This window comes from Oncorhynchus mykiss, chromosome 8 (assembly GCF_057628025.1).
Source record: "Oncorhynchus mykiss isolate SJ-2025 chromosome 8, ASM5762802v1, whole genome shotgun sequence".
NCBI lineage: Eukaryota > Metazoa > Chordata > Actinopteri > Salmoniformes > Salmonidae > Oncorhynchus > Oncorhynchus mykiss.
In genome coordinates, this window is record NC_143029.1 from 45,309,810 (window position 1) to 45,337,647 (window position 27,838).

General features: G+C 41.2%; 2 long non-coding RNA genes across 4 annotated transcripts; one reads left to right on the plus strand and one right to left on the minus strand.

Moving 5' to 3' along the window:
* Positions 1-2,752: 2,752 nt before the first annotated feature.
* Positions 2,753-14,112, plus strand: LOC110529114 (uncharacterized). 3 transcript variants are annotated; one of them, XR_016497801.1, is made up of 6 exons: positions 2,753-2,826; positions 7,580-7,631; positions 7,882-7,950; positions 12,767-12,873; positions 12,946-13,005; positions 13,556-14,112. It is a non-coding gene; the product is annotated as an uncharacterized LOC110529114 (long non-coding RNA). The 3 variants fall into 3 exon arrangements; XR_016497802.1 differs by lacking the exon at positions 7,580-7,631; XR_016497803.1 differs by lacking the exons at positions 7,580-7,631; positions 7,882-7,950.
* A 4,390-nt stretch (positions 14,113-18,502) lies between these two features.
* On the minus strand, positions 18,503-23,097 carry LOC149981661 (uncharacterized). The gene is made up of 2 exons (XR_016497800.1): positions 22,608-23,097; positions 18,503-22,292 (listed from the first exon to the last, which is right to left on the minus strand). It is a non-coding gene; the product is annotated as an uncharacterized LOC149981661 (long non-coding RNA).
* Positions 23,098-27,838: the final 4,741 nt, after the last annotated feature.

The following is a 27,838-nucleotide window of genomic DNA, read 5'->3' on the forward strand; positions in this document are numbered from 1 at the left end:
ATGCTCTGAGGGCGCGGCTGGGAGCAAGACATCCTGGTCCGTGACAAGGGCTGGATTTCTTCCTGTAGTCCGTGATTGACTGTAGACCCTGCCACATGCCTCTTTTGTCTGAGCCGTTGAATTGAGATTCTACTTTGTCTCTGTACTAGCGCTTAGCTTGTTTGATAGCCTTGCGGAGGGAATAGCTGCACTGTTTGTATTCGGTCATGTTACCAGACACCTTGCCCTGATTAAAAGCAGTGGTTCGCGCTTTCAGTTTCACACGAATGCTGCCATCAATCCACGGTTTCTGGTTAGGGAATGTTTTAATCGTTGCTATGGGAACGACATCTTCAACGCACGTTCTAATGAACTCACACACCGAATCAGCGTATTCGTCAATGTTGTTATCTGACGCAATACGAAACATCTCCCAGTCCACGTGATGGAAGCAGTCTTGGAGTGTGGAGTCAGCTTGGTCAGACCAGCGTTGGACAGACCTCAGCGTGGAACCTCTTGTTTTAGTTTCTGTCTGTAGGCAGGGATCAACAAAATTGAGTCGTGGTCAGCTTTTCCGAAAGGGGGGCGGGGCAGGGCTTTATATGCGTCGCGGAAGTTAGAGTAACAATGATCCAAGGTCTTTCCACTCCTGGTTGCGCAATCGATATGCTGATAAAATTTAGGGAGTCTTGTTTTCAGATTAGCATTGTTAAAATCCCCAGCTACAATGAATGCAGCCTCCGGATAAATCGTTTCCAGTTTGCAGAGAGTTAAATAAAGTTTGTTCAGAGCCATCGATGTGTCTGCTTGGGGGGGGATATATACGGCTGTGATTATAATCGAAGAGAATTCTCTTGGTAGATAATGCGGTCTACATTTGATTGTGAGGAATTCTAAATCAGGTGAACAGAAGGATTTGAGTTCCTGTATGTTTCTTTCATCACACCATGTCACGTTGGCCATGAGGCATACGCCCCTGCCCCTCTTCTTACCAGAAAGATGTTTGTTTCTGTCAGCGCGATGCGTGGAGAAACCCGTTGGCTGCACCGCTTCGGATAGAGTCTCTCCAGTGAGCCATGTTTCAGTGAAGCAAAGGACGTTACAGTCTCTGATGTCCCTCTGGAATGCTACCCTTGCTCGGATTTCATCAACCTTGTTGTCAAGAGACTGGACATTGGCAAGAAGAATGCTAGGGAGTGGTGCACGGTGTGCCCGTCTCCGGAGTCTGACCAGAAGACCGCCTCGTTTCCCTCTCTTTCGGAGTCGTTTTTTTGGGTCGCTGCATAGGATCCACTCCGTTGTCCTGTTTGTAAGGCAGAACACAGGATCCGCGTCGCAAAAAACATATTCTTGGTCGTACTGATGGTGAGTTGACGCTGATCTTATATTCAGTAGTTCTTCTCGACTGTATGTAATGAAACCTAAGATGACCTGGGGTACTAATGTAAGAAATAACACGTAAAAAAACAAAAAACTGCATAGTTTCCTAGGAACGCGAAGCGAGGCGGCCATCTCTGTCGGCGCCGGAAGTCACACGCTAGTCCCCAGTTGTGACCATTTTCCCAAGCATCTCTGTGCAGTCAGACCATTTGATTACTTTGTGCCACTAGGGCCACAATTATATACCCCCTCTCTGAATGTCCGAGTGTGACCCCCGCCCCATGGGTTACTGCAGCTAGTGTAGTCAGCACTGCCACTACCTGGGTGGGGGCACCCCACTGGAATTCCCACAGGCTAGGTACAAGGTTGTCAAGTTTCTCATTAGCAGCTTTGAGAAATTCCTTGTGTATCATGCTCACCCATCTGGGAGCTTTGGCTTTGTTGGACCAACCCTGCCAGGCAGGCTCAGACTCCTGAGGGGCCGGTGCTGCTTTAGGGGGTCTTGGACTGCATTTGTCTTTCTATCTTGGCTGTGTATAGGCTACTTGCAATAGGCCTATAAAACAGAGTACTTCTCCTTAGTGTGTGGGTCGCTCAGGTTGGTGTATAGGGTTGGGGGCCGTTCCATCATGAAAGGACAATAAATAAATATACTCTATTTATCATTTATTTTAAAGTGTATATCCCATATCTGCACAACATTGAAAGCTCTCTCTGTCACATCTCCTGCTCGCAGACACACATGGGCTCTGGCAATTGCAACCATTTTCGTAACTTTTCCAAACCCGAAAACACACACCCCACCTTCCATCACAATACACCCACACATACCCACATACTGTGCCTTCTATGTCCTCTGTCTACTGTGTTTATCCCTACCATGTTGATTCCTCCCTAATTTCAGGCTTTTCAGTAATTTTGTCTTCCAGTTCAGTACTGTATATACTCTTTTGAGAGTACTCCTGTTGGAAGGAGTCTTTTGAATTGGGCTCTCCAAAGACTGACTGTTATTTATTCTTATGGTCCTCAATGATCTCCGCAAGTCTTTACATAAAACAATCATTAGTTGAATCGTTGACACCACACTGTCACTTAACCCATCCTTCATGAACAATTATAACATTTAAGACCAGTTCAATACAAAAAAGCGACTAGCATCAATGGGACTGAAATACTGACCCAATACTGGAATGGAATTTATTTCCAAGCCTTTAATTCTGCCACATTCCGTGGTGCTTGAAGAGAAATTAAAAAGTTGCCAGAACTGATTTACACTACAGGTGTTCATATTTTAGAGCATCATTTGACATTTGTTAGCTAAACACGATATGAACATGTTGCTTTGTTTTCACTTTTTATGTTTCTCTACCTCTTTTTCTTTCTTGTCCTCATCCACAGATTTCAGTAGGAAAGAGACAGAGACAGGGGGATATACTGAAGACAGAGAGGAGACGACACACAAAGAGAGTGAGTGGAGGAGATCACACAGGAAGAGCTTTTTTAAGAGCACAATGTTTTGTTCAGAATCCAATAAATTGTCCTTTCCAACCACCTCTGTCTGGGGGTCAATGAATTTGTCTGGCAATCAGTTGGATATCGAACAAAATACCCAGTGGGCAAAATGCCTTAACCAATAACAACGCCACAGACACAGCAGGCATTTCTTGATGTTCTACTCTTTCCGATCTAGTGCTTAAAAGTACCTTAAATACTATTATACATGTATTATATCATGCACCAATTATTTGAGAGGGCACTAATTGCCAAATGCAATATCTTGGCATTAATTGTGTCTTCTACAGTTTTATCCTAAATATTTATGCAATTGTAGGGGCACGACCCCAACTCAGTTTCAATATGTGTGACCCATTTGGACCATTGTCAAAAATCATGGCAAGCTTTCAATTACTCCAGAATTATACGATCAAGTAATTCAGTTTGAAGACAAAGAAAACTTGGTAGATAATGGACATGATGGGAAGCTATCATCCCAAGTCAAGACATTCAGTCATGTCAGTCTATCGGTAACTGTGGGCTATTGCTTCATAATTTGTTATCAGGGAAAGTTAGCAAAAGGGATCTTATCTGTAGCTCAAGGATTTATTGCTAATTAAGACAGTATAAGAGCCCAGTCAAAGTTTCTCAATCTTTTCTAAAGCATGAGAAATGAAAAATCTTCATACAAACTGGTCATAATGTTTTCACTTGGGTTTATTCATAATCATTGTCTCGACATTACTCAATTCATTGTATTGTCTCAACAGATTTACCAGTTGACTTTTTAAAAAGCCAATTTCTAGCTTCATTGACTGGATACATTGTTTAAAAAAACTAAATCACAAAACTATTTACCCTTTATCGGTCCTGAAAAAACACCAGAAGTAAAGCTATTTTTTGTGGTAGGTATGCATAAGCCCTAATGGACTAAATTATAGTTTGACAAATGGGTTTTTAATCTCCAATTAGATGGTAACGCTCCAGCATCTCTCCCCCATCTCTCCTATCTCTCCATGTTTGGCACCTGTTCCACACAACGCTCCACTATCTGAGCTCTTCCATCATAAACACGTGGTGACTGACTACTTTCAATGTACATGGGTCCATTGATTAGGCCTTGTACATGTTGATACCCAATACCTTGTTTCCAACAATACCATGCACTTAAAAACTCTGAGAAGACCCTTAGCAAGGAGCCTCTGAGACAATGATAGGTCTGTATGTATGGGAGAACATTCCCGTCCTTGGTTTATGGTCCTTTCGGTCATGTATTAGGTCTTTGTACATGTTGGCCTTAATGATATTGCGTTTAAGATGCTGTCACATGACCTACAAGGCTTATCATATAGATGCTTCCTGCCCAATGAAGCTCATTTGAGTTTATCCATCAGATGCTTGGACTCTAGCTCTGACCATTTCAAGGTAAGATTGTTTCACTGTAGGATGAATGCATTATGAAAATGTATGCTTTCAGATTTGTAAAATTTTTGGCATAGTCAAACGAATTAACGACATATGCATGATGCTGATATCACCCACCTTCTGAAAAAAACAATTTGTTAGGACAGCAACTTATACCAGTTAGATTGTACATCATGAGTGGATTCAACAGACAATCACCCTGAAATCTAATGTCTGAGTAGGAATAGTTATTTATTTGTATAAGACACTTGCTGCCACTCTGAAAATGGACATGGGCAAATTGGAGAAGTACATGCCGTTGTCTCATCCCCCAAAACAGAAGCTCACTTCACACCAAAATTAGCAGTGTGGTGCCAGAAATGAGTCATATCAGACTAGACGCTATGATCTCCCATGCATTGTTGTAGAATCACAAGTGCTGTCTTTTCCAGGGGACAAATGCGCTTGGGGCATGAATAACATTAATGAAGCATTTCATATTCTCTGTTCCGCACCATGCCAAGTTAGAGTGACAGGTGAGCTGATCTGTTTGAAGTCCTAGAGAGAGAGGGGGAGAGAGAGAAGAGAGCCGCTGGCCAAAGAGTTTTAGAGCAGAATTGTTATGAATTCCCTGCAGGTGACTGTTATCAGCACCTCACAACCCTGAGCTGCACACTCCACTCCCCACCCCCCACGACCAGATCCTAAAGTCTAGGGGGTACCATAAACCTGCCTCTCAAATACTCTCTGACCTGTGTGAACTGGGCCCTGATAGGTTGCTAGGGAGGTTACTAGGGTGACGGACATCTGCAGGCCACACAATACTTGCAGTCTTCCTCAAGCAGTGGCAGAGAGCAACATCTCTGTCTCTGCCCATCAACAACTGGACACCTCTGGACTTGTGGAATGGTGTGCGTCCACAAAGTGAGTGTGTAACATGTATATAATTATTGCTTGTTGTTCTTTATAGTACTACTATTGTCTATTGTATGTTTCTCCTCTGTGTTTACTGTGTTGTGTCTTGCACAAAGTTATCAACGTGAGGGGATTTAGTCTTTTTCTCACCAAACTTTTTGCCTAAATCCAATGACGGGGTGAATGTTTTAGTTGATTTCAAATTGAATTCACAGTAGTTCACAACTCAACCAAATGTAAATCAAAACCAGGTGTTGAACTGACGTCTGTGCCCAGTGGGAGTCCTGTCCTGGAAAATGAACACGTTGCAGGAATGCCATAAATCATGGGTGAATCTATTTTTTTTTACAGAATCATGAGGCGAGGAGATAGGACGGAAGGAATCAAGGAAATACAATTGAGATTCACCCTTTTTGGGATAGGGGGCAGCACTTTCACTTTTGGATGAATAGCGTGCCCAGAGTGAACTGCCTCCTACTCTGTCCCAGATGCTAATATATGCATATTATTATTACTATTGGATAGAAAACACTCTGAAGTTTCTAAAACTGTTTGAATGATGTCTGTGAGTATGACAGAACTGATATGGCAGGCGAAAACCTAAGAAAAATCCAACCAGGAAGTGGGACATCTGAGGTTGGTAGTTTTTCAAAGCTTGGCCTACTGAATACACATTGAGATATGGATAAAATTGCACTTCCTACGGCTTCCACTAGATGTCAACCATCTTTTGAAACTTGAATGAGGATTCTACTATAAAGGAGGAGCTCATGAGACCTCTTTGAGTCAGTGGTCTGGCAGAGAGCCTTGGTTTTATGACGCGCACTCCCGACAGAGTTATCTCGCGTTCCAGTGCTTCTCTGAAGACAAAAGGAATTCTCTGGTTGGAACATTATTGATGTTTTATGTTAAAAACATCCGAACGATTGATTCCATACATCGTTTGACATGTTTCTAAAGGACTGTAACGGAACTTTTCAAGTTTTTGTCTGGATGAAGTGCCTGCGCCTCATGAAGATGGATTACTGGGCTGAACACGCTAACAACAAGTCGCTATTTGGACATAAATGATTTAACTTTATGGAACAAATCAGTAATTTATTGTCGAACTAGAATTCCTGGGATTGCCTTCTGATGAAGATCATCAAAGGTAAGTGAATATTTATGGTGTTGTTTCTAACTTTGTTGATTCCAAAATGGCGGCTATTCCTCTGGCTGTTTTGGGTTCTGAGCGCTGTTCTCAGATTATGCTTTTTCCGTAAAGTTTTTTTGAAATCTGACACAGCGGTTGCATTAAGGAGAAGTCTATCTTTAATTCTGAGAATAACACTAGTATCTTTTATCAATGTTTATTAGGAGTATTTCTGCAAAATCCCCAGATGTTTTGGTATCAAAACATTACTGCACGTAGGCGCCAATGTAAACTGAGATTTTTGGATATAAATATGCACATTATCGAACAAAACATACATGTATTGTGTAACATGATGTCCTATGAGTGTCATCTGATGAAGATCATCAAAGGTTAGCGATTAACTTATATATTTCTGCTATTTCTGCTTTTTGTGACTCCAATCCTTGGCTGGAAAAATTGCTGTGTTTTTTTAACATGGCGGTGATCTAACATAATCATATGTTGTCCTTTAGTTGTAAAGCATTTTTGAAATAGGACATGATGGGTAGATTAACAAGATGTTTATCTTTCATTTGCTGTATTGGACTTGTTAATGTGTGAAAGTTACATATTTCCCAAAAATATTTTTGAATTTCGCGCTCTGCCTTTTCAGCGGAATGTTGCGCTAGAAAGGTTAAGTGAATATAACCCACATCCTATCTAGTGAAGGGATTAAACCAAGGCCTCATACCTTTTAAAGGGTTCATAAATTGTGCTATGATAAACTGTAAGGTCTCCTCTCAGGATACCTTTCTGTGTGTGTTAAAACCTGCTTTGAGTGATATGCCCTGCAGACACTATCAGAAGGCGGAAACTGCCTACGCTCACACTCCTCCTGTCTGGGTCCTACCGTGACTGTCTGAGGTTCTGAGAGTATGACTGGTTTTCTGAGAACACAAGGCCACCGCAGGCCTTATGGAAACCACCACCTGGCAGAGGATGCTTAGACTTATCTATTTTGAAATGTCAATGGGGAGGCAGGATGTCTTAGACACTTTGCAGAACTTGGAGAGAACTGTCATCTACTGTACTCTGTACCAACTTCTGCCATGCAATTGTATTACTAAAGGAGAATCATAATGCTTAAACAAAGAGTCCGTTTCCTTTCTACTACCAATATATAAGTTTGATAATTATATAGACCTGCTCATCTGTTGAAGAAATTCACCAACACTAGTCAAATAATTAAAGCAAAATTGTCAAATTTACAGATGTTTTTTTTTATTATTCTAGGCATAAATCATGTTTCTGACATGGATTGTTAACCGATCTACATGTCAAAACAGTGAGTAAAGTACATCCAATCATTTCAACAATAGAAATGATTGAGGCCAGGCCTCCTGTTTTGTGGTGACAAAATTGTGAGTTAGATAACTAAATGCAATAAAAGTTGTAGAAAATTGACTGCATGTGTAACCGGTTCTTTTCTGACTAAAGACATTCTAGCATTCTAACATTCTGTAAAAAATGAATTTCTAGATGAAACATTACCTGAACAAGCCAGCCATAACTGTCTTTCTGCATGTTTTCCTCAGTCATTTCCGACAACTCCATATTCTCCATATCCCAGAGACGATGGACCTAAACACATGATCTCCTTATAGGTAAGATTGTAATCTATGTCCCAGAGACATACAGTACAGTCCAGTCTTCACAGAGGGACACAGATTAAACCTAGTGCTGTACTTAAAAGCATACTCAGTGGAGATTCTCCATTTAGGGACGGTTTCACAGACACTGATAAATAATAATAATTGTAACTTTGATAGCGCTTTTCATAATAGCAATCTCAAAGCTATTAAGCTGAATGCTTTGCTTGTATGAGGCCCTGGGTTCAATCCCTGGCATCTCCGCCATTGTTTGGGGCGGCAGGTGGCCTAGTGGTTAGAGCGTTGGGTTAGTAACCGTACGTTTGCTAGATTGAATCCCTGAGCTGACAAGGTAAACATCTGTCGTTCTTCCCCTTGAACAAGGCAGTTAATCCAATGTTTCTCGGCCGTCATTGTCAATAAGAATTTGTTCTTAACTGACTTGCCTAGTAAAATAAAAAAAATAGCAATCTCAAAGCTATTAAGCTTACTTGCTGACATTCGAGGTCAACTGGTTATCACATTTGGTGTCATAATACAAGACATAATCTGAGTTGAGTGCATGTCGGCTCCCCAGCGAGCTGTGAACTAAATACTTTTCTGCTCCACATGCCTCCCCTTGCATTCCAAGGTTTCCTGTCTAAGATTGAATCTCTTCACTTATCGATGGCCACAAGTGAAATTAACCCACTCCACTCAGAAATGAAAGTTATTCAGATGCAATCAGACCTCAAAAGTAGAGTAATGTTAACATGAAACCAAACTTTGATTTCAAAGTGTAACGCTCCTACAGTATAAGCAAGACAACAAAAATAGTGCTGGTGGTAGACAACTGGTGCCAAAATCATGGCTCTCCAAGTAACTGCTTTTTAGGGTCTGTCTGAGATGGTCAAACAAATCTAGACCTCTATTTATGGAATTTATAATTGGAATGATAGAAATGAATGTGCCTTGAAATTGTATGAGGCCTAGATCTAGCCTATATCAAAGTGGATATATTGACTTCCAGGACTGCTTTGCTCTGCTCGACCCAATCAGGTATTCTACAATCTTACCCTACTGGCCAGGGTAGAATGGAGCAAACAGCAAACCTTACTTGTCGATATAATTCCATAACTCCGGCAATCAGTTCCTGTATACTCCTGATGATGTCGGCAGGAGAATCGCCTTGAGCTACTTTGTTTGTTCCCGTTTGTATTATCATCAGCAGGTCCCCACTTTCCCCGCAGATGCTGATTTAGGCTGTGCAGCAGTGTTGTCCCTGTATGCACTCACACATGTGCTCCCAGTAGAGCATTCTCCACCCCATGCAGGATAAAGTCCAAGAGGACACAAACCTTAAGTGCCGTTAGGTAGTCAAAAGATTAAGCTCATTCTCAAGGCATAGAGTTCGGCTAGGTGGAGATTTAATTAAACAAATAATAGGTTATATGGAGGTCACTCACTAGCATTAGTCCTCCCTGAACATCTTGGGACATGCGGGCATACTTTCCTTATGAGCAAAAGACGTTGAAAAGACATTTTCAAACAACTTTGCTCACTGGGTTTGATCAGCAATCCTTGATTGTAGAGGTTTTGACTTAGGCACTCAACAGAGGGGGTGGTTGTCTTGATGCTCTCTGAAAACGCCTGCTCTAGTCAAAGTGGCTGGTCCCTTCACATGGAAGGCAATGGCCGCCGGTGACCATAGCAACGAAGTGAACAAACATTATCGTTGGCCAAATCAACTCTATTATTGGGTTGAACACATGTCTTCCCACTCTCCAGATAGCATCATCTTCTGTGTGTATAACACTATCAGACCGTGACTGCTAAGAGCTGCAGATAGGAACGTGTGAGCATCTCAAAGAACTTCACCTACTCTAAGGGAAACACCATCAACTGTGGTAAAAAAAAAAGTAAATCAGCTGTACCAGTGATTGTCCGGGAGGTGAGTTTGTTAATTTCGTTACCCATCATTCATGCAGTTTGTTCGAGAGGGCCGGTTCCGTCAAGCTGACATGTAAAACTATCTCTTATGGCTCCTAAAATCATGTCCCTCTCTTAATAAAAACACTTTCATAATTTTTCATATTTCATGCACAACACATAGGATTGAAACTTCGTACATGTAGTGGGTTACTTTCCAAGTTCAGTATTTCCTTTATACCATTTTTAATGTCATCACAAAATAACAACCAAAACTACATTAGTGTTCTTTAGATCGCCTCTGACCATTCCCCACTTTCTCTGTCAGAAATATTGTTCCAGTTTTCACTTTAGAACATGTTTCAGCAGGAAAAGTCTTGTGAAACAAAGGCACAGTCCTCTGGTGAACACTAGAGAGGGAGATGCTGAATGTTCTGTCCTTGATTTACAACACGGGGTAAGTTGCTAAACCCCACCAGTTCTCTCCTTCTGAGGGTCTGGTTGAAGTCATTCATTGCGAACTTGATCTGACCGATCTGGATCCTCACAAGACAGTCATGACAATATCAGAAGTAATCCATCAAACTAATGTTCTTTGATACGCACAGATTCCTCTTATGCCAGCAGCAGTTTTGTGAATGTGACCGGGCTGCCATTGAGTGCATGGTTCAAAAGCCCCTACAACTCTGCCATGACAAGCCTTGCTGGACAATACTGTTCAATAGAAGAACAAACAGGTACTTCCTGCTTCCTGTTTTTTTAACAGCTCCTGAGTTATGCTAATAGCTAATCTAATCATTCCAGTTGTGCCTGCTTTGTATTGTAGTTCCTTGAACATGATGTGAAAGCGTGCTGTTTTCACATACCGTATGTAAACACTCATATGGTGCCGGAGATAATTAATATGAAGTTGAAAAGTGGTGGAATTTCCCCAGAAACTTGATTTTGTGCTTTTAGTTGCAGATTGGGGACAGGTGGAGCTGTTTGGTTCGTCAAGGTGACAAGTTGCACCTGGGTTTGGGATCAACTAGGAGATAAAAGTTCCTGGTGCCCAGTCCCAGCTTTCTCACCACAAGCACTGTTTAGATATGGTTGATTGGTTTTTTGATTAGGTGCACCCTTCAACACTTACACATGGTTTACCTTCATCATGCATCTCCATTACATGCCTACTGTCACACTTCACAGGTTAGTTTTCCTCTGTGGTTTTGTACTTTGTTGGTGGTTTAAGTATTTTTGTTACTCCTTAACTGCCAACGTGTGGACTCCCTTGCTTGTCACCATCTAAGAGCCAGGTTGTGACAGAAGTAAGACAATTATAAACAATGTACAAAACATTAGGAACACCTGTGCTTTCATGACATGGACTGACCAGGTGAAAGCTATGGTCCTGTATTGACATCCCTTGTGAAATCCACTTAATCAGTGTAGATGAAGGGGACGAGACAAGTTAAAGACGGAGCCTCCTTTCTTTTTGATGCCCAATTAACCTCTACCAAAGAGCACCTGCTGTCTACCAAAACCTACTATTGTGTACTTTAGTAGTGCCTCCTTTTTTCAACAGGATTTTTAAGCCTTGAGACATGGATTGTGTATTTGTGCTTTTCAGAGGGTGAATGGTGAAGACAAAATATTTAAGTGCCTTTGAACGGGTATGGTAGGTGACTGGCGCACTGGTTTGAGTTTATCAAGAACTGCAATGCTGCAGGGTTTTTCCATATGCTCAACAGTTTCCTGTGTGTATCAAGAATGGTCCACCACCCAAAGGAAGTCCAGCCAACTTCACACAACTGTGGGAAGCATTGGAGCCAACATGGGCCAGCATCCCTGTGGAATGCTTTCAACACCTTGTACAGTCCATGCCTGACAAATTGAGGCTGTTCTAAGTTTAAAAGGGTGTCTTGTACACTATGTACATCCACTGAATGATGCTTCCTTTACTCATCTCAGTCGCCAAATAAATTCTTAAGTTGCCTGTTAAGTTTATGCGGAGAAGGTAGAACTCATTCTGGACTCTTTTCTCATGTCTGACTTTGTTGTCCAGTGTTGCTGCATAACGAATTGATGGTCAGTGAGGTCTTCAATGTTACAACAGAGTGCCGTCAATTCCCTTCTCATGAAACTAACAGCTAGCTAATAATGAAGGTCCACCAGTCCGCATCTCTTCGTCAATATGCTTATAGAAAAACAAGTAGAGTGACGTCAGTCTTCATTAAAGACAAGGTAAGATTGGGCTCCTGAGTGGCGTAGCGGTCTAAGGCACTGCATCTCAGTGCAAGAGGTGTCACTACAGTTCCTGGTTCGAATCCAGGCTGTATCACATCCAGCCGTTGTTTGGGAGTCCCATAGGGCGGTGCAAAATTGGCACGGGTTCTTAACTGACTTGCCTAGTTAAAATAAAGACAGTGAGTCCAATCAATCAAATGTATTTATAAAGCCCTTTTACATCAGCCTAAAACCCCAAACAGCAAGCAATGCAGATGTAGAAGCATGGTGGCTAGGAAAAGCTCCCTAGAAAGGCAGAAACCTAGAGAGGAACCAGGCTCTGAGGGGTGGCCAGTCCTCTTCTGGGTGTGCCAGGTGAGGATTATAAGAATACATGGCCATTTAAGGCCAGATTGTTCTTCAAGATGTTCAAATGTTCATAGAATACCAGCGGGGTCAAATAATAATCAGTAGGTGCAACAGGTCAGCACCGCAGAAGTAAATGTCAGATGGCTTTTCATAGCCGACAATTCAGAGGTCGAGACAGCGGGTAGAGAGAGAGTCGAAAACAGCAGGTCCGGGTCAAGGTAGCACGTCCGGTGAGCATGTCAGGGTTCCCCAACCGCAGGCAGAACCATTGAAACTGGAGCAGCAGCACGACCAGGTGGACTGGGGACAGCCAGAATTCATTCAAAATTATATTGTGCCTATCTTTCAGATCTGCCAACCAAGGTAACAGTGTTTCCACCAAGCTGTTCAATGCCTGGAGTGGCACGCTGGAACTTCCAGAGGCTTGTAGACCTGAAGCAGTGTGATGTGGTACAGGTAAGTATCACACACACTCAATCACTTACTTTTGTTGTAATAATTATTTTAACTTAATTATTTTAACCACAGTCTTAACAGCTGGAGTCGTGTGCCCTGCAACTGCTAAACTGGCCATGAAAGGTGATACAGGTAATTATCACATGCATGTATACACATATGCACACTCTCCCTCACTTGGGGCGCTATTTAATCACATCCGCTTTAGCCGACATCCACATAGCGGTTGTTTTGGCGGTGTCTGAGGTGTCAAATTCACAAGCGGCTCCTGGCATTATACCTAAAGTGGACATCGCATTAACAGAAATCTCATGCAGCCCTGTTTACAAGAACACTGGAATTTGAGATGTAATCTACACCTTAATTAGGCTGATAGAAATCCAGATTATTTAGTTGAATGATTTTGAATTTGAGTGTCATAATTTCTATATAACCTACAGTTTCTAGTTCTGAACTTGTAACGCAAGTAGGACGGACGTGGTTTTGTGACAATGATCAAGAGCTGCTGCTTACTGATTCGACAGATCCAACACAGTTACACCTCAGACACGGCCAAAACATCAGCTATGCAGGTGTCGGCTATCGCCGGTTAACGCTTGATCTGTTTGAATCTAGGCCTTACACTCATTGTCTGTTTAGTTGTATGATTGCCAGTTAAGAAAATTGTGCCTCTCTCTTTTAGATCTGCCACCAGGCTTTCAGCTGCAGTCACAGTAGTCCTCTGCTGTGGTATTTAATTTACCGGCTGCACCAGTTCTTACTACACTGGCCGTGAAGGGAGAAACATTGATGGATACAGGTAATTCAGAATTATATTGCATATGCCCACCCACACCAACAGATGTACACACAGACATGTTGTTGAGCTGTTTATTTACTGTCACTTTGTGCATCTCTCTTTCAGATCTGCCATGCACTCCACCACTGCCCGACAGCCTCACCCAGAAGGGAATTACACTGGGCCTATCGAGACTGACGGCTAACTAGAAAAAATAAAACATATACACTCTCTCACACACATTTGATTTTGATTAGTATGTAAATATATCGTGATTACTTGTTTATTTTCTATGTATGCTCCATTTTATTATGATTGGAAATGTTTAGTCCTACAGATTGTGTTATCCATGTCCATTGTGGGAAATGGATATGTGCAGTTGTGCTTACTCACAGTTGGTGGAAAGGTAAGGAGAGATGGTGGCTGACAAGGAAAAATAAAATACAATATGTGCACACACACTCCCTCTCTCCCACACAATCTGTGTGCTTTTGTCTGAGCTACAAAACATGACTCATTTTAAGTATGCTCTATTTTATGAGGAAAATATATGCTGTAAAGTACATTCACAGTTAAAGCAATGTCTTTGGTTCTTTGGAAATTTCTCAGAATATGTGTGACCAAAAGGAAGTCGGCAGACCTAATTTCCTTGTTCAGGGACAGATTTTTACCTAGTCAGCTCGGGGATTAGATCCAGCAACCTTTCGGTTACTGGCCCAACGCTCTAACCACCAGAGGTGGGACCAAGTCAAATCGAGTACAGATCTATATATTGCATTTCTATCTGGAAAACTGTATCTAAATGCGGCGCCTCAGATGAAATAAGCCGCCTTTCTTCATTCATTATCAACGGAGAAAGCTCAAAACTGCGGAGGACAGCCGAGAGGGGGATGGTGGGATATGTGTGAAGCATAAACACAGAGGTTCAAGCACTCGCCGTAATCAGCAGGTTAGGAAGAGTACACAACCATTCTAGGAGGCACTCTGCCACAAATGTGCTCATTTGATCTTTTCCAGCTCCAAACAGCGTGGTGGCGAGTCAATCTACAAACCTAATCTAGGCAAGCAGTGAGGAGCGCACATAACAATACAGGCTACAGACATCACAAGCAGTGAGCACATAACAATACAGGCTCCAGACATCACAAGCCAGCAAGAAGAAACCCATGAAACAAACAAGTTACACACACTCATAAACACACAACCTCGTGTGATGGATAGCTGTCGGCTATATTAGCCACGACTTACCGTTCTTTGTGCAGCTTCAAATGTCGAACAAAGTTGGAAATTGTTGCGCCTCCGTCTGTAATTTTCTTCCCGCATGTTTTGCAAGTTGCAATCCGTTTTTCATTGATACAGCGTCATCTTTATATCTGAAAATAAATATTTGGGGTATCATCTTTCCAAGGGCTCCATCTGAATTCACCCGTCCATGTTCCTCTGCACTGCCACGCACAACTTTTTCTCAGCTGGCACAATTTGATTGGCTGCTGTCCGATTCAAACTGTAATCCGTTAAATGAAGAGTTGATGCGCTACACACTTTTTTAAATAGCATCATTTTTAATATTTGGGCTTGGGGAGGTTATCAAGTCAGGTCGAGTCATAGGCTCAAGTCATCATGTTTGTGACTCGAGTCCAAGTCATGTGACTCGAGTCCACACCTCAGCTAACCACCTGCCGCCCCAAAAATATAAAAGAGCTTAGTTAAACTGTCACCCTCCTTGAGAACCCAAAACATAAGCTTGCTTTTCTCTTTTACAATGTTTATAACAATTTTGATAATTGCAAATCCTATTTCCTCCATTATACGGATCCTGATAAATGAAATTTGCCTGGCTCAGAGAAGCGGTCAGTCTCGTCCGGACATGTTCAATCTCTATAGCATGGCAGAGACCGCACACACCTGCACATTTTTATTTTATTTATTTTACCTTTATTTAACTAGGCAAGTCAGTGACGGCCTAGGAACAGTGGCTTAACTCACAGATTTGTACCTTGTCAGCTCGGGGGTTTGAACATGCAACCTTCTGCTTACTAGTCCAACGCTCTAACGACTAGGCTACCCTGCCACCCCATTTTGAAGAGGCTGGCAGCAAGGTTTAGAACCCTCAACCAACTCTGAAACTTGATGCTAGCATGTTTTCATTGTTCCCCTCTAATAAGGGACTGATTTAGACCTGACACCAGGTGTGTGCAATTAAGTATCAGTTAGAAAAGAAAACCAGCAGGCTCTGGACCTCGTAGGGTAAGAGTTGAATACCCCTGGTTTAGACAAACCCGAACTGTTCCAAACAAAATGTTAGGCTAGAAGCATGGGGAAATATTGTCTAGACAATTTTTGCAGGGGAGATATGGGTTTATGAATAGCCTGGCTGGCCTGTGGGACAGTGGATGCATATTGATAATTCAAATAGAACTGTTTACAGGAATAACCTGGGGATTGTTGTGAATAACTCCCTGCTATCAACCAATTGGCATGCAGGATCTAAACAAACCATTTTATAATGGGGTTTGTGACATGTTCAGTGTTTTTTTTTTGAGGTCAGATGAAAAAATACATACATTTTACAGTTATTTGCCCTGGTTGTGGTTGCTGCTGTTCAAATCAAATCAAATGTTATTTGTCACATGCTCCGAAATACAACAGATGTAGACCTTACAGTGAAATGCTTACTTACAAGCCCTTAACCAACAATGGAGTTCAAGAAAGAGTTAAGAAAATATTTACTAAATAAACTAAAGTAAAAATAGTAAAATTCAAATAAAAAGTAACTCAATAAAAATAACGAGGCTATATACAGGGAGTACCGGTAACGAGTTAATGTGTAGGGGTACAGGTTAGTCAAATTATTTTGTTCATGTAGGTAGGGGTGAAGTGACTATGCATAGATAATAAACAGCGAATAGCAGCAGTGTAAAAACGTGTCAACGTAATAGTCGGGTGGCTATTTGATTAATTGTTCACAAATGTTTTGGTGTGCTTGGTACACTATTGGTGATGTGGACACTGTGGAACTTGAAACTGTTGACCCACTCCACTACAGCCCCGTCGATGTTAATAGGGGTCTGTTCGGCCGGCCTTTTCCTGTAGTCCACGATCATCTCCTTTGTCTTGATCATGTTGAGGGAGTGGTTGTTGTCCGTGCACCACACGGTCAGGTCTCTGAACTCCTCCCTATAGGCTGATTCATCGTTGTTGGTGATCAGGCCTACCCGTGTTGTGTCATCAGCAAACTTAATGATGGTGTTGGAGTCTTGCCTGGCTGTGCAGTCATGAGTGAACAGGGAGTACAGGAGGGGACTGAGCACGCACCCCTGAGGGGCCCCTGTGTTGAGGATCATCGTGACGGATGTATTGTTACCTACCCTGGGTGCGGCCCATCAAGATGTCCATGATCCAGTTGCAGAGGGAGGTGTTTAAACCCAAGGTCCTTAGCTTAATGATGAGCTTTTAGTGCACTATGGTGTTGAACGCTGAGCTGGTGTCAAGGACGTATTACAACTTTGATCTGCTCAAAAGGTAAACAACATTTCCTCCTTTATACTGATTGAGGACCTTATTATTGATGAATGCTTTTTTTTCTGCTTGCATTTTGTACTGATGTGTGTATTTTCTGTAATTTATGTAAGTCAGGGCTTAGCTGCAAAAGAGACCTTGGTCTCAGTATGACTCCCTGATAAAATTAATCTTAGAACTACCCATCCCAGATCCAGTATATTTGTCATCAGCAACGCTGAATAGCATAGCGCAACAGTCAAAAAATATTACTAGAAAATATTCATATTCATGAAATCACAAGTGAAATATAGCGAAACACAGCTTAGCCTTTTGTTAATCACCCTGTCGTCTCAGATTTTGAAATTATGCTTTACAGCGAAAGCAATACAAGCGTTTGTGTAAGTTTATCGATAGCCTAGCATACACTTAGCATCAGGAAGCTTGGTCACGAAAATCAGGAAAGCAATCAAATTAACCGTTTACCTTTGATGATCTTCGGATGTTTTCACTCACGAGAATCCCAGTTAGACAGCAAATGTTCCTTTTGTTCCATAAATATATTTTTTATATCCAAATACCTCCGTTAGTTTGGTGCGTTATACCCAGGAATCCACCGGAAATAGCGGTCACGACAACACAGACAAAAATTCCAGTATATCAGTTCTGTTATACTCACAGACAATATTTTTACAGTTTTGGAAACTTTAGAGTGTTTTCTATCCTAAGCTGTCAATTATATGCATATTCTAGCATCTGGTATTGAGAAATAGGCTGTTTACTTTGGGAACGTTATTTGTCCAAAAATTAAAATAGTGGTGCTCCCTAGGTCCAGAGGTTAAGGTTATGATATATATATATATATGTTTTTATAAATGGGAAGCAGGCATGCGTCTTTCACTGACCTGTGTAAAACAAGACTGATAGGGATGTGACCATTCATTTTTATTTCTGTAATGCAGCAATGTCCCATCTACTTTAAAAAAGAAACAAGTGTGTGCTCTGGTATTGTGCCCAGTTTGTTGGGTTGTGACATAAACCCAGCACATTGTGTAGGGGTATTGACACAGCAGCTGGGTAATTTTAAAGGTAATCCTTGGGTTATTTTCAGTATCATCCTAATTTCAATTTTGCTTGCATATTTTTGCCTTCTCTACCATCCCAACCCTTTCATAAACACACAATCAAGACACAGTGTTGAATTTCCAATAACTCATTTATATTGCCTGCATTTCAAAACATAAATCACGTCAGAGAATGTACAATAATTATATTATTTTTTAAATAGCACATTGAAACAAATCCCTATTGTCTAAATATGTAGTATTCACAAGATAAGGTTTCATAAAATGGGATTTATTTTTTGAATTTATTTATATTATTTCATGAACCAAACAGTCCAAACATCAGATTGTTATGTTGTTATGTTACAGCCTTATTCTAAAATAACATCATCGATTTACACAAAATAACCCATAATGACAAAGCAAACACTGTTTTTTAGAAATGTTATTAAATATAAAAAATATACTGTATATATTTACTTAAGTATTTAGACGACTTACTTTGTTGAAGCAACTTTGGCAGCGATTACAGCCTCGGGTTTTCTTGGGTATGACGCTACAAGTTTGGCACATCTGTATTTGGGGAGTTTCTCTCATTCTTCTCTGAAGATCCTCTCAAGCTCTGTCAGATATTTTCAGGTCTCTCCAGAGATGTTCGATCGGGTTCAAGTACAGGCTCTGGCTGGGCCACTCAATGACATTCAGAGACTTGTCCCGAAGCCACTTCTGCGTTCTCTTGGCTGTGTGCTTAGGGTAATTGTCCTGTTGGAAGGTGAACCATTGCCTGAGTCCTGAGTTCTCTGGAGCAGGTTTTCATCAAGGATCTCTCTGTACTTTGCTCTGTTCATCTTTCCCTCGATCCTGACTAGTCTCCCAGTCCCTGCCGCTGATAAATATTCCCACAGCATGATGCTGCCACCATCGTGCTTCACTGTAGGGATCGTTTCCTCCAGACGTGATGCTTGGCATTCAGGCCAAAGAGTTCATCAGACCAGAGAATCTTGTTTCTCATGGTCTGAGAGTACTTTAGGTGCCTTTTGACAAACTCCAAGCAAGCTGTCGTGTGCCTTTTACTGAAGAGGGGCTTCCTTCTGGCCACTCTACCATAAAGGCCTGATTGGTGGAGTGCTACAGCGGTGATTGTCCTTCTGGAAGTTTCTCCCATCTCCACAGAGGAACTCTGGAGCTCTGTCAGAGTGACCATCGGGTTCTTGGTCACCTCCCTGACCAAGGCCCTTCTCCCCCGATTGCTCAGTTTGGTCAGTCAGCCAGCTCTAGGAGGAGTCTTGGTGGTTCCAAAATTCTTCCATTTAAGAATGATGGAGGCCACTGTGTTCTTGGGGACATTCAATTATGCAGACATTTTTAGTACCTTTCCCCCAGATATGTGCCTCAACACAATCCTGTCTCAGAGCTCTACAGGCAATTCCTTCGACTTCATAACTTAATTTTTGCTCTGACATGCACTGTCAACTGTGGAACCTTATATAGACAGGTATGTTTCTCTCCAAATCATGTCCAATCAATTGAATTTACCTCAGGTGGACTCATCTCAAGGATGATGAATGGAAACAGGATGCACCTGATCTCAATTTCGAGTCTCATAGAAAGGGAATTTTATTACATTTCCAAAAAGTCCTAAAAATGTTGTTTTCGCTTTGTCATTATGGGATATTGTGTGTATATTTTTTTTATTTAATACATTTTAGAATATGGCTGTAACGTAACAAAATATGGAATGCACTGTATTCCGAATGCACTGTATTTACAATACAACATACATGTGCACGTTTGTTTAGTGTGTCTTATCATGTGTATGTGTGTCTTATGGACAGAGTTCTCCACATCCTAGCAACTGTTGTATCAACATTTTTTGACCATGACAGCTTACAATCCAGGGTTACTCCAAGCAGTTTAGTCACATCAACTTGCTCAATTTCCACATTATTTATTACAAGATTTAGTTGAGGTTCATAGTTTAGTGAATGATTTGTCCCAAATACAATTATTTTAGTTTTTGAAATATTTAGGGTGAACTTATTCCTTTGCCACCCATTCTGAAACTAACTGCAGCTCTTTGTCAAGTGTTGCAGTGATTTCACTTACTGTGGTAGCTGACTGTATAATGTCAGAGTCATCCGCATACATAGACACACTGGCTTTACACAAAGCCATTGCCATGTCATTAGTAAAGATTGAAAATAAATATATTAACAAAAACAATAGACAACTTAACATTTACATAGAGTGGCTTGCGAAAGTATCCACCCCCCTTGTCATTTTTCTTTTTTTTTTGCCTTACAACCTGGAATTAAAATATATTTTTTTGGGGGGGGGGGTTGTATCATTTGATTTACACAACATGCCTACCACTTTGAAGATGCAAAATATTTTTTTATTGTGAAACAAACAAGAAATAAGACAAAAAAATCTGAAAAGTCAATACTTTGTAGAGCCACCTTTTGCAGCACTTACAGCTCCAAGTCTCTTGGGGTATGTCTCTATAAGCTTGGCACATCTATCCACTGTGATGTTTGCCCATTCTTCAAGTCAAAACTGTTCCAGCTCCTTCAAGTTGGATGGGTTTCACTGATGTACAGCAATTTTAAGTCATACCACATATTCTCAATTTGATTGAGGTCTGGGATTTGACTAGGCCATTCCAAGACATGTACATGTTTCCCCTTAAACCACTCAAGTGTTGCTTTAGCAGTATGCTTAGGGCCATTGTCCTGCTGGAAGGTGAACCTCTGTCCCAGTCTCAAATCTCTAGAAGACAAACAGGTTTCCCTCAATAATTTCCCTGCATTTAGCACCATCCATCGTTCTTTCAAATCTGACTAGTTTCCCAGTCCCTGCTGATGACAAACATCCCCACAGCATGATGCTGCCACCACCATGCTTCACTGTGGGGATGGTGTTCTCGGGGTGATGAGAGGTGTTGGGTTTGAGCCAGAGATAGTGTTTTCCTTGATGGCCAAAAAGCAACATTTTTGTCTCATCTGACCAGAGTACCTTATTCTATATGTTTTGGAGTCTCCCACATACCTTTTGGCGAACACCAAAGTGTTTGCTTATTTTTTTCTTTAAGCTTTACTTAAAGCTGAAGGTAATCAAAGTGGGTGAATACACATGCACGCACCACTTTTCCATAAGTAGTTTTTTTTTCATTTCACTTCACCAATTTGGACTATTTTGTGTATGTCCATTACATGAAATCTAAATTAAAATCTATTTAAATTACAGGTTGTAATACAATGATCCACATGTTCCCACCGTATCCTCACCCAATGCTGTTTCTAAGTCTTGTGAGACTGTGCCCCATATGACTTCAAATTGTGTTATGTTGTAGCCAGACAAACAATTGCTTTTCATTGCAGTGGCTAAGACCTAACTCTTGAAGTCCTTCTGACTTCTCACTGAAAAACACCCACAGCACCACGCAGCCCCTGAGCGCCACCCACTTTCTATTACAATGCTTGGATTAAAAAAAATAATAATAAAAGCTCTGAGGACCAAGAAACGCTGTTGTGCCTTCTTTACCACACTGTCTGTGTTGTTGGACCATTTAAGTTTGTCTGTGGTGTTATTACTATGACAAAATGTAATATTTCAGTTGTGTATATTTGTTTTTATTTGATTACTTAATAATTTTTAATTCCTTAACCTTTCTGATCTCCCCATCCCGGATCCGGGATCGTGAATACAGACTCAAGCTCATTACCATAACGCAACGTTAACTACTCATGAAAATCGCAAATTAAATTAAATAAATATGCTAGCTCTCAAGCTTAGCCTTTTGTTAACAACACTGTCATCTCAGATTTTCAAAATATGCTTCTCAACCATTGCAAAACAAGCATTTGTGTAACAGTATTGATGGCTAACGTAGCATTTAGCATTAGCATTCAGCTGGCAACATTTACACAAAAAAACAGAAAAGCATTCAAATAAAATCATTTACCTTTGAAGAACTTCAGATGTTTTCAATGAGGAGACTCTCAGATAGCAAATGTTCAGTTTTTCCTGAAAGATTATTTGTTTAGGACAAATCGCTCCGTTTTCTGCGTCACGTTTAGCTATGAAAAAACCCCTGTATCCAGGATTGTGTAAATCTATCAGCAAGCTCATTAGCATAACACAACGTTAACTATTTATGAAAATCGCAAATGAAATGAAATAAATATGCCATCTCTCAAGCTTAGCCTTTTGTAAACAACACTGTCATCTCAGATTTTCAAAATATGCTTCTCAACCATAGGAAAACAATCATTTGTGTAAAAGTAGCTAGCTAGCGTTAGCATTTAGCGTTAGCATTTAGCGTTAGCATTAGCGTTAGCATCCAGCACGCAACATTAACAAAAACATAAAAGCCTTCAAATAAAATCATTTACCTTTGAAGAACTTCTGATGTTTTCAATGAGGATACTCTCAGTTAGATAGCAGATGCTCAGTTTTTCCAAAAAGATTCCTTGTGTATTAGAAATAGCTCCGTTTTATACATCACATTTGGCTACCAAAAAAAATCTGAAAATTCAGTCCTCAAAACGCGAACTTTTTTCCAAATTAACTCCATAATATCGACTGAAAACATGGCAAACGTTGTTTAGAATCAATCATCAAGGTGTTTTTCACATATCTCTTCATTGATACATCGTTCTTGGACACATGCTTTCTCCCCTGAATCAAATGGTAAAGTAGAAGCAGCTGGCAATTGCGCACCGAATTCGACGCAGGACACCAGGCGGACACTTGGAAAATGTAGTCTCTTATGGTCAATCTTCCAATGATATGCCTACAAATACGTCACAATGCTGCTAAGACCTTGGGCGAACGACAGAAAGTGTAGGCTCATTTCTTGCGCAATCACAGCCATATAAGGAGACAATGGAAAACAGAGCTTCAGAAATTCTGCTAATTCCTGGTTGATGCATCATCTTGGTTTCGCCTGTAGAATGAGTTCTGGGGCACTTACAGACAAAATCTTTGCAGATTCTGAAACTTCAGAGTGTTTTCGTTCCAAAACTGTCAAGAATAGTCGCATCTTTTCGTGACAAAATATCGCGCTTAAAACGGGAACGTTTTTTATCCAAAAATGAAATAGCGCCCCTAGAGCTCTAACAGGTTAAGGAAATCACCTCATCTCTGCTCAGGCAGCAGCAGTCAACCAGCCAGGCCATCAAACGTTATGTGCTCCCCATACTAAATTGTCTTTAATCATCCTATTTAGCTAGCCTGCCTAAGTATGCTGCAGAGCTGTCTGACGAAATCATTTTAATTGTTCTTCAAACAATTAACTGTCTCTGTCCCACTAGTCATTGTGTTGTGTACATTCCTCTCTCATGCGGTCTATATGAAGATGGCGCCGACAGAGAGGGCTGCCTCGCTTCCAGTTTTTATGAAACTTTGCAATATCAATTTTTTTCAGTATTATTTCTTTCATTGTAAGCCCAGAAAATGTTATGTGCTATTACATACAGCCGTGAAGAACTATTGGATGACAGAGCGACGGTAACTCACCAGCACTACCGGCACTACGACCAGGAATACAACTGTCCCGAAGCGGAAGCTTTGTTTGCACCACCCAGGGAAATTAAACTGATTCCAAAAGCCGACACAAAACAACACCTGCGAAGAAGAGGAATTCGGAACGGTCTTCTAGTCAGACATAGTAGGCGCGCACACCAACCACCGCTTCCGAGTATATTACTCGTTAACGTTCAGTCCCTGGATAACAAAGTTGACGAGATCAGGGCAAGCATTTATTTTCAGAGAGACATCAGGTAACATACTCTGTTTTACGGAAGCATGGCTCTCTCGGGATATACAGTTGAAGTCGGAAGTTTAAATACCTCAGCCAAATACATTTAAACTCTGTTTTTTACAATTCCTGACATTTAATTATAGTAAACGTTCCCTGTTTTAGGTCAGTTAGGATCACCACATTATTTTAAGAATGTGAAAAGTCAGAATAATAGCAGAGAGAATGATTTATTTCAGCTTTAATTTATTTCATCACATTCCCAGTGGGTCAGAAATGTACATACACTCAATTAGTATTTGGTAGCATTGCCTTTAAACTGTTTAACTTGGGTCAAACGTTTCAGGTAACCTTCCACAAGCTTTCCACAATAAGTTGGGTGAATTTTGGCCCATTCCTTCTGACAAAGCTGGTGAAACTGAGTCAGGTTTGTAGGCCTCCTTGCTCGCACATGCTTTTTCAGTTCTGCCCACACATTTTCTACAGGATTGAGGTCAGGGCTTTGTGATGGCCACTCCAGTACCTTGACTTTGTTGTCCTTAAGCCATTTTGCCACAACTTTGGAAGTTTGCTTGGGGTCATTGTCCATTTGGAAGACCCATTTGCGACCAAGCTTTAACTGATGTCTTGAGATGTTGCTTCAATATATCCACATCATTTCCTGACTCATGATGCCATCTATTTTGTGAAGTGCACCAGTCCATCCTGCAGCAAAGCACCCACACAACATGATGCTACCACCCCTGTGCTGCCACCCACACAGTTGGAATGGTGTTCTTCAGCTTGCAAGCCTCCCCTTTTTTCCTCATTAAGGCCAAACATTTCTATTTTGGTTTCAATCAGACCAGAGGACATTTCTCCAAAAAGTACCATCTTTATCCCCATGTGCAGTTGCAAACCGTTGTCTGACTTTTTTATGGCGGTTTCGCAGCAGTGGCCTCTTCCTTGCTGAGCGGCCATTCAGGTTATGTCGATATAGGACTCGTTTTACTGTGGATATAGATACTTTTGTACCCATTTCCTCCAGCATCTTCACAAGGTCCTTTGCTGTTTTTCTGGGCTTTTCACTTTTCACACCTAAGTACGTTCATCTCTAGGAGACATAATGCGTCTCCTTCCTGAAAGGTATGACGGCTGCATGCGCCCATGGTGTTTATACTTGCGTGGTATTGTTAGTACAGATTAACGTGGTACCTTCAGACGTTTTGAAATTGCTCCCAAGGATGAACCAGACTTGTGGAGGTCTACACATTTTTTTTCTGAGGTATTGGCTGATTTCCTTTGATTTTCCCATGATGTCAAGCAAAGAGGCACTGAGTTTGAAGGTTGGCCTTGAAATACATCCACAGGTACACCTCCAATTGACTCAAATGATGTCAAATAGCCTATCAGAAGCTTCTAAAGCCATGATATCATTTTTGGAATTGTCCAAGCTGTTTAATGGCACAGTCAACTTAGTGTATGTAAACTTCTGACCCACTGAATTATATGTGAAATAATCTGTCTGTAAACAATTATTGGAAAAATTACGGCATTTCTGGTGTGCAAAGCTATCATCAAGACAAAGGGTGGCTACTTTGAAGAATCTAAAATCTAAAATATATTTGGATACTTTTTTGGTTACTACATGATTCCATATGTGTAATTTCATATTTTATATGTCGTCAATATTATTCTACAATGTGGAAAACAGTAAAAATAAAGGAAAAACCTTTACTGAGTATGTGTCCAAACTTTTGACTGGTACTGTACGTGCAGATGTCAACGTTCAGCCTACTTATTTTAGTGGTTTACATCTGTCGACATAGCTGTTAGTATTGCTGCACTGCTGATTTATTAACCGACACTATTCTATATAAGACCTGGGTTCAAATAGTATTTTAAATATTTCAAATACTTTCTGATAGCATTTGCTTTAGAATGCCTGGAGAGCAAGGTGGGCAAAGTTTTCACTTTTGGGACTTTTCAATTTGTTCCATTGCAACAGCTCATTCAAGCACAGGTTAAGTATTTGACATGTATTTCAGTATTACAACCCAGGTATGCGCTAGTATTACCCTGCATTGCATTATTAACAGGTGAGAACGCAAATATTTTTTTCCCGCACTGTGCTTTCAGGAGTGTGTTTGATTTGTAAAGCATCGTGTCCTGGATGGATGGACATTACACTCGATTTAGAAATGGCAAAACAGGTAGTCTGATTCACTTTTGAAAGTGCACTGAGGGGAAAAAACACTATCTGTAATGATATCCCCAGCCTTCCTTTGCATTGTTTCCCTGTTATGTCCTATCCCATGGTGTGGGGCAGCGCAGGGTGGTGTCGTTCTTTGCCTGGTCTCCTGGAGTCTGTGGGCTCACATGGTTCTCCAGCTGTAGCCTGATAGTCAAAGTGGGAGGTCCATATTTATTTTCAAACCAGATGCTACTCTATCAGAAGGCCTTTCCTTCAAGTTTGCCACATGAGAGTTGTATTTGAATAATATGGAATTACCATCGCTTGTATTTTGCTTATCAGTCTCCCTTAGGCTGCATGAATATCATATCACAACATTTTCATTTTTAAAAATGGTTTAGCAGTATTTGACTATATTTTATGTCTCTGAATAATATACTCTATATATACACACACAAGTATGTGGACACCCCTTCAAATGAGTGGATTCTGCTATTTCAGCCACACCCGTTGCTGACAGGTGTATATATTGAGAACACAGTCATGCAATCTCCATAGATAAACATTATCAGTAGAGTGGCCTTACTAAAGAGCTCAGTGACTTTCAATGTGGCACTGTCATAGGATGCCACAAGTCAGTTTGTCAAATTTCTGCCCTGCCAGAGCTGCCCCGGTCAATTGTAAGTGCTGTTATTGTGAAGTGGAAATATTTAGGAGCAATAATGGCTCAGCCGGGAAATGGTAGACCACACAAACTCAAAGAATCGGACCGCAGAGTGCTGAAACGCGTAGGGCCTAAAACTTGTTTGTCCTTGGTTGTAACACTCACTACCGAGTTCCAAACTGCCTCTGTCAGCACAATAATTGTTCGTCAGGAGCTTCATAAAATGGGTTTCCATGGCCGAGCAGCCGCACACAAGCCTAAGATCACCATGCGCAATGAAAAGAGTCGGATGGAGTGTTGTAAAGCTTGCCACCCTTGGACTCTGGAGCAGTGGAAACGCGTTCTCTGGAGTGATGAATCCCTCTTCACAATCTGGCTGTCTGACGGACAAATCTGGGTTTGGTGGATGCCAAGAGAATGCTACCTGCCCAAATGCATAGTGCCAACTATGTAAAGTTTGGTGGAGGAGGAATAATGGACTGGGGCTGTTTTTCATGGTTACCAGTAGGCCCCTTAATTCCAGTGAAGGGAAATCTTAATGCTACAGAACACAATGACATTCTAGACGATTCCGTGCTTCCAACATTATTTGGGGAAGGCCCTTTCCTGTTTCAGCATGACAATGCCCCCGTGCACGAAGCAAGGTCCATACAGAAATGGTTTGTCGAGATCGGTGTGGAAGAACTTGACTGGCCTGCACAGAGCCCTGACCTCAACCCCATCGAACAGCTTCGGGATGAATTGGAAGTCCCCACAGCAATATTCCAACATCCCAGAAGAGTGTAGGCTGTTACAGCAGCAAAGGGGGGACCAACTCAATATTAATGCCCATGATTTTGGAATGAGATGTGAGACGAGCAGGTGTCCACATACTTTTGGTCATGTAGTGTAAGTTCTAAATATGTTTTATGAGTAGTGCATCAATGTAGGATGGCAACAAAAGAATGCTCAGTGATTTTAATTGGTTTTCTCCATTTTCTCCCCGTCTGTCACCCAGTCTCTCCCCATCCTCCGCTCTGCCTCCATC